The following is a 13,639-nucleotide window of genomic DNA, read 5'->3' as shown; positions in this document are numbered from 1 at the left end:
TTCCGAGATCAGACGAGATCGGGCGTGTTCAGGGTGGTATGGCCGTAAGCTGTCCAAGGTACCACGCATGGGCCTTTTAGGGATGTCGCTCGTCAGACGCGCCTTCAACGCCCAGGCGGCAGCTGCGCTGAGAGCGTTCCGATCCGTTCCTCCGTCGGAGAAATACCAGAGAGTGGGACTCCCGCGCACAGTTCTGCAAAGACACGGAGGAAAACCAGAGAGGATCCCTACGTTAAACACGGCAGGAGCTTGTGGAGAAAAGTGAAAAAGCTTACAGCACCTGGTATTCCCAGGCGGTCTCCCATCCAAGTACTAACCAGGCCCGACCCTGCTTAGCTTCCGAGATCAGACGAGATCGGGCGTGTTCAGGGTGGTATGGCCGTAAGCTGTCCAAGGTACCACGCATGGGCCTTTTAGGGATGTCGCTCGTCAGACGCGCCTTCAACGCCCAGGCGGCAGCTGCGCCGAGAGCGTTCCGATCCGTTCCTCCGTCGGAGAAATACCAGAGAGTGGGACTCCCGCGCACAGTTCTGCAAAGACACGGAGGAAAACCAGAGAGGATCCCTACGTTAAACACGGCAGGAGCTTGTGGAGAAAAGTGAAAAAGCTTACAGCACCTGGTATTCCCAGGCGGTCTCCCATCCAAGTACTAACCAGGCCCGACCCTGCTTAGCTTCCGAGATCAGACGAGATCGGGCGTGTTCAGGGTGGTATGGCCGTAAGCTGTCCAAGGTACCACGCATGGGCCTTTTAGGGATGTCGCTCGTCAGACGCGCCTTCAACGCCCAGGCGGCAGCTGCGCTGAGAGCGTTCCGATCCGTTCCTCCGTCGGAGAAATACCAGAGAGTGGGACTCCCGCGCACAGTTCTGCAAAGACACGGAGTAGAACGAGAGAGGATCCCTACGTTAAACACGGCAGGAGCTTGTGGAGAAAAGTGAAAAAGCTTACAGCACCTGGTACTCCCAGGCGGTCTCCCATCCAAGTACTAACCAGGCCCGACCCTGCTTAGCTTCCGAGATCAGACGAGATCGGGCGTGTTCAGGGTGGTATGGCCGTAAGCTGTCCAAGGTACCACGCATGGGCCTTTTAGGGTTGTCGCTCGTCAGACGCGCCTTCAACGCCCAGGCGGCAGCTGCGCTGAGAGCGTTCCGATCCGTTCCTCCGTCGGAGAAATACCAGAGAGTGGGACTCCCGCGCACAGTTCTGCAAAGACACGGAGGAAAACCAGAGAGGATCCCTACGTTAAACACGGCAGGAGCTTGTGGAGAAAAGTGAAAAAGCTTACAGCACCTGGTATTCCCAGGCGGTCTCCCATCCAAGTACTAACCAGGCCCGACCCTGCTTAGCTTCCGAGATCAGACGAGATCGGGCGTGTTCAGGGTGGTATGGCCGTAAGCTGTCCAAGGTACCACGCATGGGCCTTTTAGGGATGTCGCTCGTCAGACGCGCCTTCAACGCCCAGGCGGCAGCTGCGCTGAGAGCGTTCCGATCCGTTCCTCCGTCGGAGAAATACCAGAGAGTGGGACTCCCGCGCACAGTTCTGCAAAGACACGGAGGAAAACCAGAGAGGATCCCTACGTTAAACACGGCAGGAGCTTGTGGAGAAAAGTGAAAAAGCTTACAGCACCTGGTATTCCCAGGCGGTCTCCCATCCAAGTACTAACCAGGCCCGACCCTGCTTAGCTTCCGAGATCAGACGAGATCGGGCGTGTTCAGGGTGGTATGGCCGTAAGCTGTCCAAGGTACCACGCATGGGCCTTTTAGGGATGTCGCTCGTCAGACGCGCCTTCAACGCCCAGGCGGCAGCTGCGCTGAGAGCGTTCCGATCCGTCGGAGAAATACCAGAGAGTGGGACTCCCGCGCACAGTTCTGCAAAGACACGGAGGAAAACCAGAGAGGATCCCTACGTTAAACACGGCAGGAGCTTGTGGAGAAAAGTGAAAAAGCTTACAGCACCTGGTATTCCCAGGCGGTCTCCCATCCAAGTACTAACCAGGCCCGACCCTGCTTAGCTTCCGAGATCAGACGAGATCGGGCGTGTTCAGGGTGGTATGGCCATAAGCTGTCCAAGGTACCACGCATGGGCCTTTTAGGGATGTCGCTCGTCAGACGCGCCTTCAACGCCCAGGCGGCAGCTGCGCTGAGAGCGTTCCGATCCGTTCCTCCGTCGGAGAAATACCAGAGAGTGGGACTCCCGCGCACAGTTCTGCAAAGACACGGAGGAAAACCAGAGAGGATCCCTACGTTAAACACGGCAGGAGCTTGTGGAGAAAAGTGAAAAAGCTTACAGCACCTGGTATTCCCAGGCGGTCTCCCATCCAAGTACTAACCAGGCCCGACCCTGCTTAGCTTCCGAGATCAGACGAGATCGGGCGTGTTCAGGGTGGTATGGCCGTAAGCTGTCCAAGGTACCACGCATGGGCCTTTTAGGGATGTCGCTCGTCAGACGCGCCTTCAACGCCCAGGCGGCAGCTGCGCCGAGAGCGTTCCGATCCGTTCCTCCGTCGGAGAAATACCAGAGAGTGGGACTCCCGCGCACAGTTCTGCAAAGACACGGAGGAAAACCAGAGAGGATCCCTACGTTAAACACGGCAGGAGCTTGTGGAGAAAAGTGAAAAAGCTTACAGCACCTGGTATTCCCAGGCGGTCTCCCATCCAAGTACTAACCAGGCCCGACCCTGCTTAGCTTCCGAGATCAGACGAGATCGGGCGTGTTCAGGGTGGTATGGCCGTAAGCTGTCCAAGGTACCACGCATGGGCCTTTTAGGGATGTCGCTCGTCAGACGCGCCTTCAACGCCCAGGCGGCAGCTGCGCTGAGAGCGTTCCGATCCGTTCCTCCGTCGGAGAAATACCAGAGAGTGGGACTCCCGCGCACAGTTCTGCAAAGACACGGAGGAAAACCAGAGAGGATCCCTACGTTAAACACGGCAGGAGCTTGTGGAGAAAAGTGAAAAAGCTTACAGCACCTGGTATTCCCAGGCGGTCTCCCATCCAAGTACTAACCAGGCCCGACCCTGCTTAGCTTCCGAGATCAGACGAGATCGGGCGTGTTCAGGGTGGTATGGCCGTAAGCTGTCCAAGGTACCACGCATGGGCCTTTTAGGGATGTCGCTCGTCAGACGCGCCTTCAACGCCCAGGCGGCAGCTGCGCTGAGAGCGTTCCGATCCGTTCCTCCGTCGGAGAAATACCAGAGAGTGGGACTCCCGCGCACAGTTCTGCAAAGACACGGAGGAAAACGAGAGAGGATCCCTACGTTAAACACGGCAGGAGCTTGTGGAGAAAAGTGAAAAAGCTTACAGCACCTGGTATTCCCAGGCGGTCTCCCATCCAAGTACTAACCAGGCCCGACCCTGCTTAGCTTCCGAGATCAGACGAGATCGGGCGTGTTCAGGGTGGTATGGCCGTAAGCTGTCCAAGGTACCACGCATGGGCCTTTTAGGGATGTCGCTCGTCAGACGCGCCTTCAACGCCCAGGCGGCAGCTGCGCTGAGAGCGTTCCGATCCGTTCCTCCGTCGGAGAAATACCAGAGAGTGGGACTCCCGCGCACAGTTCTGCAAAGACACGGAGGAAAACCAGAGAGGATCCCTACGTTAAACACGGCAGGAGCTTGTGGAGAAAAGTGAAAAAGCTTACAGCACCTGGTATTCCCAGGCGGTCTCCCATCCAAGTACTAACCAGGCCCGACCCTGCTTAGCTTCCGAGATCAGACGAGATCGGGCGTGTTCAGGGTGGTATGGCCGTAAGCTGTCCAAGGTACCACGCATGGGCCTTTTAGGGATGTCGCTCGTCAGACGCGCCTTCAACGCCCAGGCGGCAGCTGCGCTGAGAGCGTTCCGATCCGTTCCTCCGTCGGAGAAATACCAGAGAGTGGGACTCCCGCGCACAGTTCTGCAAAGACACGGAGGAAAACCAGAGAGGATCCCTACGTTAAACACGGCAGGAGCTTGTGGAGAAAAGTGAAAAAGCTTACAGCACCTGGTATTCCCAGGCGGTCTCCCATCCAAGTACTAACCAGGCCCGACCCTGCTTAGCTTCCGAGATCAGACGAGATCGGGCGTGTTCAGGGTGGTATGGCCGTAAGCTGTCCAAGGTACCACGCATGGGCCTTTTAGGGATGTCGCTCGTCAGACGCGCCTTCAACGCCCAGGCGGCAGCTGCGCTGAGAGCGTTCCGATCCGTTCCTCCGTCGGAGAAATACCAGAGAGTGGGACTCCCGCGCACAGTTCTGCAAAGACACGGAGGAAAACCAGAGAGGATCCCTACGTTAAACACGGCAGGAGCTTGTGGAGAAAAGTGAAAAAGCTTACAGCACCTGGTATTCCCAGGCGGTCTCCCATCCAAGTACTAACCAGGCCCGACCCTGCTTAGCTTCCGAGATCAGACGAGATCGGGCGTGTTCAGGGTGGTATGGCCGTAAGCTGTCCAAGGTACCACGCATGGGCCTTTTAGGGATGTCGCTCGTCAGACGCGCCTTCAACGCCCAGGCGGCAGCTGCGCTGAGAGCGTTCCGATCCGTTCCTCCGTCGGAGAAATACCAGAGAGTGGGACTCCCGCGCACAGTTCTGCAAAGACACGGAGGAAAACCAGAGAGGATCCCTACGTTAAACACGGCAGGAGCTTGTGGAGAAAAGTGAAAAAGCTTACAGCACCTGGTATTCCCAGGCGGTCTCCCATCCAAGTACTAACCAGGCCCGACCCTGCTTAGCTTCCGAGATCAGACGAGATCGGGCGTGTTCAGGGTGGTATGGCCGTAAGCTGTCCAAGGTACCACGCATGGGCCTTTTAGGGATGTCGCTCGTCAGACGCGCCTTCAACGCCCAGGCGGCAGCTGCGCTGAGAGCGTTCCGATCCGTTCCTCCGTCGGAGAAATACCAGAGAGTGGGACTCCCGCGCACAGTTCTGCAAAGACACGGAGGAAGAACGAGAGAGGATCCCTACGTTAAACACGGCAGGAGCTTGTGGAGAAAAGTGAAAAAGCTTACAGCACCTGGTATTCCCAGGCGGTCTCCCATCCAAGTACTAACCAGGCCCGACCCTGCTTAGCTTCCGAGATCAGACGAGATCGGGCGTGTTCAGGGTGGTATGGCCGTAAGCTGTCCAAGGTACCACGCATGGGCCTTTTAGGGATGTCGCTCGTCAGACGCGCCTTCAACGCCCAGGCGGCAGCTGCGCTGAGAGCGTTCCGATCCGTTCCTCCGTCGGAGAAATACCAGAGAGTGGGACTCCCGCGCACAGTTCTGCAAAGACACGGAGGAAAACCAGAGAGGATCCCTACGTTAAACACGGCAGGAGCTTGTGGAGAAAAGTGAAAAAGCTTACAGCACCTGGTATTCCCAGGCGGTCTCCCATCCAAGTACTAACCAGGCCCGACCCTGCTTAGCTTCCGAGATCAGACGAGATCGGGCGTGTTCAGGGTGGTATGGCCGTAAGCTGTCCAAGGTACCACGCATGGGCCTTTTAGGGATGTCGCTCGTCAGACGCGCCTTCAACGCCCAGGCGGCAGCTGCGCTGAGAGCGTTCCGATCCGTTCCTCCGTCGGAGAAATACCAGAGAGTGGGACTCCCGCGCACAGTTCTGCAAAGACACGGAGGAAAACCAGAGAGGATCCCTACGTTAAACACGGCAGGAGCTTGTGGAGAAAAGTGAAAAAGCTTACAGCACCTGGTATTCCCAGGCGGTCTCCCATCCAAGTACTAACCAGGCCCGACCCTGCTTAGCTTCCGAGATCAGACGAGATCGGGCGTGTTCAGGGTGGTATGGCCGTAAGCTGTCCAAGGTACCACGCATGGGCCTTTTAGGGATGTCGCTCGTCAGACGCGCCTTCAACGCCCAGGCGGCAGCTGCGCTGAGAGCGTTCCGATCCGTTCCTCCGTCGGAGAAATACCAGAGAGTGGGACTCCCGCGCACAGTTCTGCAAAGACACGGAGGAAAACCAGAGAGGATCCCTACGTTAAACACGGCAGGAGCTTGTGGAGAAAAGTGAAAAAGCTTACAGCACCTGGTATTCCCAGGCGGTCTCCCATCCAAGTACTAACCAGGCCCGACCCTGCTTAGCTTCCGAGATCAGACGAGATCGGGCGTGTTCAGGGTGGTATGGCCGTAAGCTGTCCAAGGTACCACGCATGGGCCTTTTAGGGATGTCGCTCGTCAGACGCGCCTTCAACGCCCAGGCGGCAGCTGCGCTGAGAGCGTTCCGATCCGTTCCTCCGTCGGAGAAATACCAGAGAGTGGGACTCCCGCGCACAGTTCTGCAAAGACACGGAGGAAAACCAGAGAGGATCCCTACGTTAAACACGGCAGGAGCTTGTGGAGAAAAGTGAAAAAGCTTACAGCACCTGGTATTCCCAGGCGGTCTCCCATCCAAGTACTAACCAGGCCCGACCCTGCTTAGCTTCCGAGATCAGACGAGATCGGGCGTGTTCAGGGTGGTATGGCCGTAAGCTGTCCAAGGTACCACGCATGGGCCTTTTAGGGATGTCGCTCGTCAGACGCGCCTTCAACGCCCAGGCGGCAGCTGCGCTGAGAGCGTTCCGATCCGTTCCTCCGTCGGAGAAATACCAGAGAGTGGGACTCCCGCGCACAGTTCTGCAAAGACACGGAGGAAAACCAGAGAGGATCCCTACGTTAAACACGGCAGGAGCTTGTGGAGAAAAGTGAAAAAGCTTACAGCACCTGGTATTCCCAGGCGGTCTCCCATCCAAGTACTAACCAGGCCCGACCCTGCTTAGCTTCCGAGATCAGACGAGATCGGGCGTGTTCAGGGTGGTATGGCCGTAAGCTGTCCAAGGTACCACGCATGGGCCTTTTAGGGATGTCGCTCGTCAGACGCGCCTTCAACCCCAGGCGGCAGCTGCGCTGAGAGCGTTCCGATCCGTCGGAGAAATACCAGAGAGTGGGACTCCCGCGCACAGTTCTGCAAAGACACGGAGGAAAACCAGAGAGGATCCCTACGTTAAACACGGCAGGAGCTTGTGGAGAAAAGTGAAAAAGCTTACAGCACCTGGTATTCCCAGGCGGTCTCCCATCCAAGTACTAACCAGGCCCGACCCTGCTTAGCTTCCGAGATCAGACGAGATCGGGCGTGTTCAGGGTGGTATGGCCGTAAGCTGGCCAAGGTACCACGCATGGGCCTTTTAGGGATGTCGCTCGTCAGACGCGCCTTCAACGCCCAGGCGGCAGCTGCGCTGAGAGCGTTCCGATCCGTCGGAGAAATACCAGAGAGTGGGACTCCCGCGCACAGTTCTGCAAAGACACGGAGGAAAACCAGAGAGGATCCCTACGTTAAACACGGCAGGAGCTTGTGGAGAAAAGTGAAAAAGCTTACAGCACCTGGTATTCCCAGGCGGTCTCCCATCCAAGTACTAACCAGGCCCGACCCTGCTTAGCTTCCGAGATCAGACGAGATCGGGCGTGTTCAGGGTGGTATGGCCGTAAGCTGTCCAAGGTACCACGCATGGGCCTTTTAGGGATGTCGCTCGTCAGACGCGCCTTCAACGCCCAGGCGGCAGCTGCGCTGAGAGCGTTCCGATCCGTTCCTCCGTCGGAGAAATACCAGAGAGTGGGACTCCCGCGCACAGTTCTGCAAAGACACGGAGGAAAACCAGAGAGGATCCCTACGTTAAACACGGCAGGAGCTTGTGGAGAAAAGTGAAAAAGCTTACAGCACCTGGTATTCCCAGGCGGTCTCCCATCCAAGTACTAACCAGGCCCGACCCTGCTTAGCTTCCGAGATCAGACGAGATCGGGCGTGTTCAGGGTGGTATGGCCGTAAGCTGTCCAAGGTACCACGCATGGGCCTTTTAGGGATGTCGCTCGTCAGACGCGCCTTCAACGCCCAGGCGGCAGCTGCGCTGAGAGCGTTCCGATCCGTTCCTCCGTCGGAGAAATACCAGAGAGTGGGACTCCCGCGCACAGTTCTGCAAAGACACGGAGGAAAACCAGAGAGGATCCCTACGTTAAACACGGCAGGAGCTTGTGGAGAAAAGTGAAAAAGCTTACAGCACCTGGTATTCCCAGGCGGTCTCCCATCCAAGTACTAACCAGGCCCGACCCTGCTTAGCTTCCGAGATCAGACGAGATCGGGCGTGTTCAGGGTGGTATGGCCGTAAGCTGTCCAAGGTACCACGCATGGGCCTTTTAGGGATGTCGCTCGTCAGACGCGCCTTCAACGCCCAGGCGGCAGCTGCGCTGAGAGCGTTCCGATCCGTCGGAGAAATACCAGAGAGTGGGACTCCCGCGCACAGTTCTGCAAAGACACGGAGGAAAACCAGAGAGGATCCCTACGTTAAACACGGCAGGAGCTTGTGGAGAAAAGTGAAAAAGCTTACAGCACCTGGTATTCCCAGGCGGTCTCCCATCCAAGTACTAACCAGGCCCGACCCTGCTTAGCTTCCGAGATCAGACGAGATCGGGCGTGTTCAGGGTGGTATGGCCGTAAGCTGGCCAAGGTACCACGCATGGGCCTTTTAGGGATGTCGCTCGTCAGACGCGCCTTCAACGCCCAGGCGGCAGCTGCGCTGAGAGCGTTCCGATCCGTCGGAGAAATACCAGAGAGTGGGACTCCCGCGCACAGTTCTGCAAAGACACGGAGGAAAACCAGAGAGGATCCCTACGTTAAACACGGCAGGAGCTTGTGGAGAAAAGTGAAAAAGCTTACAGCACCTGGTATTCCCAGGCGGTCTCCCATCCAAGTACTAACCAGGCCCGACCCTGCTTAGCTTCCGAGATCAGACGAGATCGGGCGTGTTCAGGGTGGTATGGCCGTAAGCTGTCCAAGGTACCACGCATGGGCCTTTTAGGGATGTCGCTCGTCAGACGCGCCTTCAACGCCGAGGCGGCAGCTGCGCTGAGAGCGTTCCGATCCGTTCCTCCGTCGGAGAAATACCAGAGAGTGGGACTCCCGCGCACAGTTCTGCAAAGACACGGAGGAAAACCAGAGAGGATCCCTACGTTAAACACGGCAGGAGCTTGTGGAGAAAAGTGAAAAAGCTTACAGCACCTGGTATTCCCAGGCGGTCTCCCATCCAAGTACTAACCAGGCCCGACCCTGCTTAGCTTCCGAGATCAGACGAGATCGGGCGTGTTCAGGGTGGTATGGCCGTAAGCTGTCCAAGGTACCACGCATGGGCCTTTTAGGGATGTCGCTCGTCAGACGCGCCTTCAACGCCCAGGCGGCAGCTGCGCTGAGAGCGTTCCGATCCGTTCCTCCGTCGGAGAAATACCAGAGAGTGGGACTCCCGCGCACAGTTCTGCAAAGACACGGAGGAAAACCAGAGAGGATCCCTACGTTAAACACGGCAGGAGCTTGTGGAGAAAAGTGAAAAAGCTTACAGCACCTGGTATTCCCAGGCGGTCTCCCATCCAAGTACTAACCAGGCCCGACCCTGCTTAGCTTCCGAGATCAGACGAGATCGGGCGTGTTCAGGGTGGTATGGCCGTAAGCTGTCCAAGGTACCACGCATGGGCCTTTTAGGGATGTCGCTCGTCAGACGCGCCTTCAACGCCCAGGCGGCAGCTGCGCTGAGAGCGTTCCGATCCGTTCCTCCGTCGGAGAAATACCAGAGAGTGGGACTCCCGCGCACAGTTCTGCAAAGACACGGAGGAAAACCAGAGAGGATCCCTACGTTAAACACGGCAGGAGCTTGTGGAGAAAAGTGAAAAAGCTTACAGCACCTGGTATTCCCAGGCGGTCTCCCATCCAAGTACTAACCAGGCCCGACCCTGCTTAGCTTCCGAGATCAGACGAGATCGGGCGTGTTCAGGGTGGTATGGCCGTAAGCTGTCCAAGGTACCACGCATGGGCCTTTTAGGGATGTCGCTCGTCAGACGCGCCTTCAACGCCCAGGCGGCAGCTGCGCTGAGAGCGTTCCGATCCGTTCCTCCGTCGGAGAAATACCAGAGAGTGGGACTCCCGCGCACAGTTCTGCAAAGACACGGAGTAGAACGAGAGAGGATCCCTACGTTAAACACGGCAGGAGCTTGTGGAGAAAAGTGAAAAAGCTTACAGCACCTGGTATTCCCAGGCGGTCTCCCATCCAAGTACTAACCAGGCCCGACCCTGCTTAGCTTCCGAGATCAGACGAGATCGGGCGTGTTCAGGGTGGTATGGCCGTAAGCTGTCCAAGGTACCACGCATGGGCCTTTTAGGGATGTCGCTCGTCAGACGCGCCTTCAACGCCCAGGCGGCAGCTGCGCTGAGAGCGTTCCGATCCGTTCCTCCGTCGGAGAAATACCAGAGAGTGGGACTCCCGCGCACAGTTCTGCAAAGACACGGAGTAGAACGAGAGAGGATCCCTACGTTAAACACGGCAGGAGCTTGTGGAGAAAAGTGAAAAAGCTTACAGCACCTGGTATTCCCAGGCGGTCTCCCATCCAAGTACTAACCAGGCCCGACCCTGCTTAGCTTCCGAGATCAGACGAGATCGGGCGTGTTCAGGGTGGTATGGCCGTAAGCTGTCCAAGGTACCACGCATGGGCCTTTTAGGGATGTCGCTCGTCAGACGCGCCTTCAACGCCGAGGCGGCAGCTGCGCTGAGAGCGTTCCGATCCGTTCCTCCGTCGGAGAAATACCAGAGAGTGGGACTCCCGCGCACAGTTCTGCAAAGACACGGAGGAAAACCAGAGAGGATCCCTACGTTAAACACGGCAGGAGCTTGTGGAGAAAAGTGAAAAAGCTTACAGCACCTGGTATTCCCAGGCGGTCTCCCATCCAAGTACTAACCAGGCCCGACCCTGCTTAGCTTCCGAGATCAGACGAGATCGGGCGTGTTCAGGGTGGTATGGCCGTAAGCTGTCCAAGGTACCACGCATGGGCCTTTTAGGGATGTCGCTCGTCAGACGCGCCTTCAACGCCCAGGCGGCAGCTGCGCTGAGAGCGTTCCGATCCGTTCCTCCGTCGGAGAAATACCAGAGAGTGGGACTCCCGCGCACAGTTCTGCAAAGACACGGAGGAAAACCAGAGAGGATCCCTACGTTAAACACGGCAGGAGCTTGTGGAGAAAAGTGAAAAAGCTTACAGCACCTGGTATTCCCAGGCGGTCTCCCATCCAAGTACTAACCAGGCCCGACCCTGCTTAGCTTCCGAGATCAGACGAGATCGGGCGTGTTCAGGGTGGTATGGCCGTAAGCTGTCCAAGGTACCACGCATGGGCCTTTTAGGGATGTCGCTCGTCAGACGCGCCTTCAACGCCCAGGCGGCAGCTGCGCTGAGAGCGTTCCGATCCGTCGGAGAAATACCAGAGAGTGGGACTCCCGCGCACAGTTCTGCAAAGACACGGAGGAAAACCAGAGAGGATCCCTACGTTAAACACGGCAGGAGCTTGTGGAGAAAAGTGAAAAAGCTTACAGCACCTGGTATTCCCAGGCGGTCTCCCATCCAAGTACTAACCAGGCCCGACCCTGCTTAGCTTCCGAGATCAGACGAGATCGGGCGTGTTCAGGGTGGTATGGCCGTAAGCTGGCCAAGGTACCACGCATGGGCCTTTTAGGGATGTCGCTCGTCAGACGCGCCTTCAACGCCCAGGCGGCAGCTGCGCTGAGAGCGTTCCGATCCGTCGGAGAAATACCAGAGAGTGGGACTCCCGCGCACAGTTCTGCAAAGACACGGAGGAAAACCAGAGAGGATCCCTACGTTAAACACGGCAGGAGCTTGTGGAGAAAAGTGAAAAAGCTTACAGCACCTGGTATTCCCAGGCGGTCTCCCAACCAAGTACTAACCAGGCCCGACCCTGCTTAGCTTCCGAGATCAGACGAGATCAGGCGTGTTCAGGGTGGTATGGCCGTAAGCTGTCCAAGGTACCACGCATGGGCCTTTTAGGGATGTCGCTCGTCAGACGCGCCTTCAACGCCTAGGCGGCAGCTGCGCTGAGAGCGTTCCGATCCGTTCCTCCGTCGGAGAAATACCAGAGAGTGGGACTCCCGCGCACAGTTCTGCAAAGACACGGAGGAAAACCAGAGAGGATCCCTACGTTAAACACGGCAGGAGCTTGTGGAGAAAAGTGAAAAAGCTTACAGCACCTGGTATTCCCAGGCGGTCTCCCATCCAAGTACTAACCAGGCCCGACCCTGCTTAGCTTCCGAGATCAGACGAGATCGGGCGTGTTCAGGGTGGTATGGCCGTAAGCTGTCCAAGGTACCACGCATGGGCCTTTTAGGGATGTCGCTCGTCAGACGCGCCTTCAACGCCCAGGCGGCAGCTGCGCTGAGAGCGTTCCGATCCGTCGGAGAAATACCAGAGAGTGGGACTCCCGCGCACAGTTCTGCAAAGACACGGAGGAAAACCAGAGAGGATCCCTACGTTAAACACGGCAGGAGCTTGTGGAGAAAAGTGAAAAAGCTTACAGCACCTGGTATTCCCAGGCGGTCTCCCATCCAAGTACTAACCAGGCCCGACCCTGCTTAGCTTCCGAGATCAGACGAGATCGGGCGTGTTCAGGGTGGTATGGCCGTAAGCTGGCCAAGGTACCACGCATGGGCCTTTTAGGGATGTCGCTCGTCAGACGCGCCTTCAACGCCCAGGCGGCAGCTGCGCTGAGAGCGTTCCGATCCGTCGGAGAAATACCAGAGAGTGGGACTCCCGCGCACAGTTCTGCAAAGACACGGAGGAAAACCAGAGAGGATCCCTACGTTAAACACGGCAGGAGCTTGTGGAGAAAAGTGAAAAAGCTTACAGCACCTGGTATTCCCAGGCGGTCTCCCATCCAAGTACTAACCAGGCCCGACCCTGCTTAGCTTCCGAGATCAGACGAGATCGGGCGTGTTCAGGGTGGTATGGCCGTAAGCTGTCCAAGGTACCACGCATGGGCCTTTTAGGGATGTCGCTCGTCAGACGCGCCTTCAACGCCCAGGCGGCAGCTGCGCTGAGAGCGTTCCGATCCGTTCCTCCGTCGGAGAAATACCAGAGAGTGGGACTCCCGCGCACAGTTCTGCAAAGACACGGAGTAGAACGAGAGAGGATCCCTACGTTAAACACGGCAGGAGCTTGTGGAGAAAAGTGAAAAAGCTTACAGCACCTGGTATTCCCAGGCGGTCTCCCATCCAAGTACTAACCAGGCCCGACCCTGCTTAGCTTCCGAGATCAGACGAGATCGGGCGTGTTCAGGGTGGTATGGCCGTAAGCTGTCCAAGGTACCACGCATGGGCCTTTTAGGGATGTCGCTCGTCAGACGCGCCTTCAACGCCCAGGCGGCAGCTGCGCTGAGAGCGTTCCGATCCGTTCCTCCGTCGGAGAAATACCAGAGAGTGGGACTCCCGCGCACAGTTCTGCAAAGACACGGAGGAAAACCAGAGAGGATCCCTACGTTAAACACGGCAGGAGCTTGTGGAGAAAAGTGAAAAAGCTTACAGCACCTGGTATTCCCAGGCGGTCTCCCATCCAAGTACTAACCAGGCCCGACCCTGCTTAGCTTCCGAGATCAGACGAGATCGGGCGTGTTCAGGGTGGTATGGCCGTAAGCTGTCCAAGGTACCACGCATGGGCCTTTTAGGGATGTCGCTCGTCAGACGCGCCTTCAACGCCCAGGCGGCAGCTGCGCTGAGAGCGTTCCGATCCGTCGGAGAAATACCAGAGAGTGGGACTCCCGCGCACAGTTCTGCAAAGACACGGAGGAAAACCAGAGAGGATCCCTACGTTAAACA

The 13,639-nt window shown here is 57.3% G+C and overlaps 40 non-coding genes across 40 annotated transcripts; all 40 read right to left on the bottom strand.

The window, feature by feature from the left end:
• Positions 1 to 268: 268 nt before the first annotated feature.
• LOC137179342 (5S ribosomal RNA) lies at positions 269 to 387 on the bottom strand. Its single transcript, XR_010927725.1, has one exon. It is a non-coding gene; the product is annotated as a 5S ribosomal RNA (ribosomal RNA).
• Positions 388 to 605: 218 nt separating this feature from the next.
• LOC137179341 (5S ribosomal RNA) lies at positions 606 to 724 on the bottom strand. The gene has a single exon (XR_010927724.1). It is a non-coding gene; the product is annotated as a 5S ribosomal RNA (ribosomal RNA).
• A 218-nt stretch (positions 725 to 942) lies between these two features.
• LOC137179343 (5S ribosomal RNA) lies at positions 943 to 1,061 on the bottom strand. Its single transcript, XR_010927726.1, has one exon. It is a non-coding gene; the product is annotated as a 5S ribosomal RNA (ribosomal RNA).
• Positions 1,062 to 1,279: 218 nt separating this feature from the next.
• Positions 1,280 to 1,398, bottom strand: LOC137179340 (5S ribosomal RNA). The gene has a single exon (XR_010927723.1). It is a non-coding gene; the product is annotated as a 5S ribosomal RNA (ribosomal RNA).
• Positions 1,399 to 1,616: 218 nt separating this feature from the next.
• Positions 1,617 to 1,735, bottom strand: LOC137179339 (5S ribosomal RNA). Its single transcript, XR_010927722.1, has one exon. It is a non-coding gene; the product is annotated as a 5S ribosomal RNA (ribosomal RNA).
• Positions 1,736 to 1,945: 210 nt separating this feature from the next.
• LOC137179344 (5S ribosomal RNA) lies at positions 1,946 to 2,064 on the bottom strand. The gene has a single exon (XR_010927727.1). It is a non-coding gene; the product is annotated as a 5S ribosomal RNA (ribosomal RNA).
• A 218-nt stretch (positions 2,065 to 2,282) lies between these two features.
• On the bottom strand, positions 2,283 to 2,401 carry LOC137179338 (5S ribosomal RNA). Its single transcript, XR_010927721.1, has one exon. It is a non-coding gene; the product is annotated as a 5S ribosomal RNA (ribosomal RNA).
• A 218-nt stretch (positions 2,402 to 2,619) lies between these two features.
• LOC137179337 (5S ribosomal RNA) lies at positions 2,620 to 2,738 on the bottom strand. The gene has a single exon (XR_010927720.1). It is a non-coding gene; the product is annotated as a 5S ribosomal RNA (ribosomal RNA).
• Positions 2,739 to 2,956: 218 nt separating this feature from the next.
• LOC137179336 (5S ribosomal RNA) lies at positions 2,957 to 3,075 on the bottom strand. Its single transcript, XR_010927719.1, has one exon. It is a non-coding gene; the product is annotated as a 5S ribosomal RNA (ribosomal RNA).
• A 218-nt stretch (positions 3,076 to 3,293) lies between these two features.
• On the bottom strand, positions 3,294 to 3,412 carry LOC137179335 (5S ribosomal RNA). The gene has a single exon (XR_010927718.1). It is a non-coding gene; the product is annotated as a 5S ribosomal RNA (ribosomal RNA).
• A 218-nt stretch (positions 3,413 to 3,630) lies between these two features.
• On the bottom strand, positions 3,631 to 3,749 carry LOC137179332 (5S ribosomal RNA). Its single transcript, XR_010927716.1, has one exon. It is a non-coding gene; the product is annotated as a 5S ribosomal RNA (ribosomal RNA).
• Positions 3,750 to 3,967: 218 nt separating this feature from the next.
• LOC137179331 (5S ribosomal RNA) lies at positions 3,968 to 4,086 on the bottom strand. Its single transcript, XR_010927715.1, has one exon. It is a non-coding gene; the product is annotated as a 5S ribosomal RNA (ribosomal RNA).
• Positions 4,087 to 4,304: 218 nt separating this feature from the next.
• Positions 4,305 to 4,423, bottom strand: LOC137179330 (5S ribosomal RNA). The gene has a single exon (XR_010927714.1). It is a non-coding gene; the product is annotated as a 5S ribosomal RNA (ribosomal RNA).
• A 218-nt stretch (positions 4,424 to 4,641) lies between these two features.
• LOC137179329 (5S ribosomal RNA) lies at positions 4,642 to 4,760 on the bottom strand. The gene has a single exon (XR_010927713.1). It is a non-coding gene; the product is annotated as a 5S ribosomal RNA (ribosomal RNA).
• A 219-nt stretch (positions 4,761 to 4,979) lies between these two features.
• LOC137179328 (5S ribosomal RNA) lies at positions 4,980 to 5,098 on the bottom strand. Its single transcript, XR_010927712.1, has one exon. It is a non-coding gene; the product is annotated as a 5S ribosomal RNA (ribosomal RNA).
• A 218-nt stretch (positions 5,099 to 5,316) lies between these two features.
• LOC137179327 (5S ribosomal RNA) lies at positions 5,317 to 5,435 on the bottom strand. Its single transcript, XR_010927711.1, has one exon. It is a non-coding gene; the product is annotated as a 5S ribosomal RNA (ribosomal RNA).
• A 218-nt stretch (positions 5,436 to 5,653) lies between these two features.
• LOC137179326 (5S ribosomal RNA) lies at positions 5,654 to 5,772 on the bottom strand. The gene has a single exon (XR_010927710.1). It is a non-coding gene; the product is annotated as a 5S ribosomal RNA (ribosomal RNA).
• Positions 5,773 to 5,990: 218 nt separating this feature from the next.
• Positions 5,991 to 6,109, bottom strand: LOC137179325 (5S ribosomal RNA). Its single transcript, XR_010927709.1, has one exon. It is a non-coding gene; the product is annotated as a 5S ribosomal RNA (ribosomal RNA).
• Positions 6,110 to 6,327: 218 nt separating this feature from the next.
• On the bottom strand, positions 6,328 to 6,446 carry LOC137179324 (5S ribosomal RNA). Its single transcript, XR_010927708.1, has one exon. It is a non-coding gene; the product is annotated as a 5S ribosomal RNA (ribosomal RNA).
• A 218-nt stretch (positions 6,447 to 6,664) lies between these two features.
• On the bottom strand, positions 6,665 to 6,783 carry LOC137179323 (5S ribosomal RNA). Its single transcript, XR_010927707.1, has one exon. It is a non-coding gene; the product is annotated as a 5S ribosomal RNA (ribosomal RNA).
• Positions 6,784 to 6,992: 209 nt separating this feature from the next.
• On the bottom strand, positions 6,993 to 7,111 carry LOC137179321 (5S ribosomal RNA). Its single transcript, XR_010927705.1, has one exon. It is a non-coding gene; the product is annotated as a 5S ribosomal RNA (ribosomal RNA).
• A 210-nt stretch (positions 7,112 to 7,321) lies between these two features.
• LOC137179320 (5S ribosomal RNA) lies at positions 7,322 to 7,440 on the bottom strand. The gene has a single exon (XR_010927704.1). It is a non-coding gene; the product is annotated as a 5S ribosomal RNA (ribosomal RNA).
• A 218-nt stretch (positions 7,441 to 7,658) lies between these two features.
• On the bottom strand, positions 7,659 to 7,777 carry LOC137179319 (5S ribosomal RNA). Its single transcript, XR_010927703.1, has one exon. It is a non-coding gene; the product is annotated as a 5S ribosomal RNA (ribosomal RNA).
• Positions 7,778 to 7,995: 218 nt separating this feature from the next.
• Positions 7,996 to 8,114, bottom strand: LOC137179317 (5S ribosomal RNA). The gene has a single exon (XR_010927702.1). It is a non-coding gene; the product is annotated as a 5S ribosomal RNA (ribosomal RNA).
• Positions 8,115 to 8,324: 210 nt separating this feature from the next.
• Positions 8,325 to 8,443, bottom strand: LOC137179316 (5S ribosomal RNA). Its single transcript, XR_010927701.1, has one exon. It is a non-coding gene; the product is annotated as a 5S ribosomal RNA (ribosomal RNA).
• A 210-nt stretch (positions 8,444 to 8,653) lies between these two features.
• Positions 8,654 to 8,772, bottom strand: LOC137179315 (5S ribosomal RNA). The gene has a single exon (XR_010927700.1). It is a non-coding gene; the product is annotated as a 5S ribosomal RNA (ribosomal RNA).
• Positions 8,773 to 8,990: 218 nt separating this feature from the next.
• On the bottom strand, positions 8,991 to 9,109 carry LOC137179314 (5S ribosomal RNA). The gene has a single exon (XR_010927699.1). It is a non-coding gene; the product is annotated as a 5S ribosomal RNA (ribosomal RNA).
• A 218-nt stretch (positions 9,110 to 9,327) lies between these two features.
• Positions 9,328 to 9,446, bottom strand: LOC137179313 (5S ribosomal RNA). Its single transcript, XR_010927698.1, has one exon. It is a non-coding gene; the product is annotated as a 5S ribosomal RNA (ribosomal RNA).
• Positions 9,447 to 9,664: 218 nt separating this feature from the next.
• On the bottom strand, positions 9,665 to 9,783 carry LOC137179312 (5S ribosomal RNA). The gene has a single exon (XR_010927697.1). It is a non-coding gene; the product is annotated as a 5S ribosomal RNA (ribosomal RNA).
• A 218-nt stretch (positions 9,784 to 10,001) lies between these two features.
• LOC137179311 (5S ribosomal RNA) lies at positions 10,002 to 10,120 on the bottom strand. Its single transcript, XR_010927696.1, has one exon. It is a non-coding gene; the product is annotated as a 5S ribosomal RNA (ribosomal RNA).
• A 218-nt stretch (positions 10,121 to 10,338) lies between these two features.
• Positions 10,339 to 10,457, bottom strand: LOC137179309 (5S ribosomal RNA). Its single transcript, XR_010927694.1, has one exon. It is a non-coding gene; the product is annotated as a 5S ribosomal RNA (ribosomal RNA).
• Positions 10,458 to 10,675: 218 nt separating this feature from the next.
• On the bottom strand, positions 10,676 to 10,794 carry LOC137179308 (5S ribosomal RNA). Its single transcript, XR_010927693.1, has one exon. It is a non-coding gene; the product is annotated as a 5S ribosomal RNA (ribosomal RNA).
• A 218-nt stretch (positions 10,795 to 11,012) lies between these two features.
• On the bottom strand, positions 11,013 to 11,131 carry LOC137179307 (5S ribosomal RNA). The gene has a single exon (XR_010927692.1). It is a non-coding gene; the product is annotated as a 5S ribosomal RNA (ribosomal RNA).
• A 210-nt stretch (positions 11,132 to 11,341) lies between these two features.
• On the bottom strand, positions 11,342 to 11,460 carry LOC137179306 (5S ribosomal RNA). The gene has a single exon (XR_010927691.1). It is a non-coding gene; the product is annotated as a 5S ribosomal RNA (ribosomal RNA).
• A 210-nt stretch (positions 11,461 to 11,670) lies between these two features.
• LOC137179355 (5S ribosomal RNA) lies at positions 11,671 to 11,789 on the bottom strand. Its single transcript, XR_010927738.1, has one exon. It is a non-coding gene; the product is annotated as a 5S ribosomal RNA (ribosomal RNA).
• Positions 11,790 to 12,007: 218 nt separating this feature from the next.
• Positions 12,008 to 12,126, bottom strand: LOC137179305 (5S ribosomal RNA). The gene has a single exon (XR_010927690.1). It is a non-coding gene; the product is annotated as a 5S ribosomal RNA (ribosomal RNA).
• Positions 12,127 to 12,336: 210 nt separating this feature from the next.
• LOC137179304 (5S ribosomal RNA) lies at positions 12,337 to 12,455 on the bottom strand. Its single transcript, XR_010927689.1, has one exon. It is a non-coding gene; the product is annotated as a 5S ribosomal RNA (ribosomal RNA).
• Positions 12,456 to 12,665: 210 nt separating this feature from the next.
• On the bottom strand, positions 12,666 to 12,784 carry LOC137179303 (5S ribosomal RNA). The gene has a single exon (XR_010927688.1). It is a non-coding gene; the product is annotated as a 5S ribosomal RNA (ribosomal RNA).
• Positions 12,785 to 13,002: 218 nt separating this feature from the next.
• Positions 13,003 to 13,121, bottom strand: LOC137179301 (5S ribosomal RNA). The gene has a single exon (XR_010927687.1). It is a non-coding gene; the product is annotated as a 5S ribosomal RNA (ribosomal RNA).
• A 218-nt stretch (positions 13,122 to 13,339) lies between these two features.
• Positions 13,340 to 13,458, bottom strand: LOC137179300 (5S ribosomal RNA). Its single transcript, XR_010927686.1, has one exon. It is a non-coding gene; the product is annotated as a 5S ribosomal RNA (ribosomal RNA).
• Between the last annotated feature and the right edge of the window lie 181 nt (positions 13,459 to 13,639).

The sequence above is a fragment of the Thunnus thynnus genome, unplaced genomic scaffold, assembly GCF_963924715.1.
Source record: "Thunnus thynnus unplaced genomic scaffold, fThuThy2.1 SCAFFOLD_65, whole genome shotgun sequence".
Classification (NCBI taxonomy): domain Eukaryota; kingdom Metazoa; phylum Chordata; class Actinopteri; order Scombriformes; family Scombridae; genus Thunnus; species Thunnus thynnus.
The sequence above is the reverse complement of the archived record's forward strand: the minus strand, read 5'-3'. Positions and strand labels throughout refer to the sequence as shown.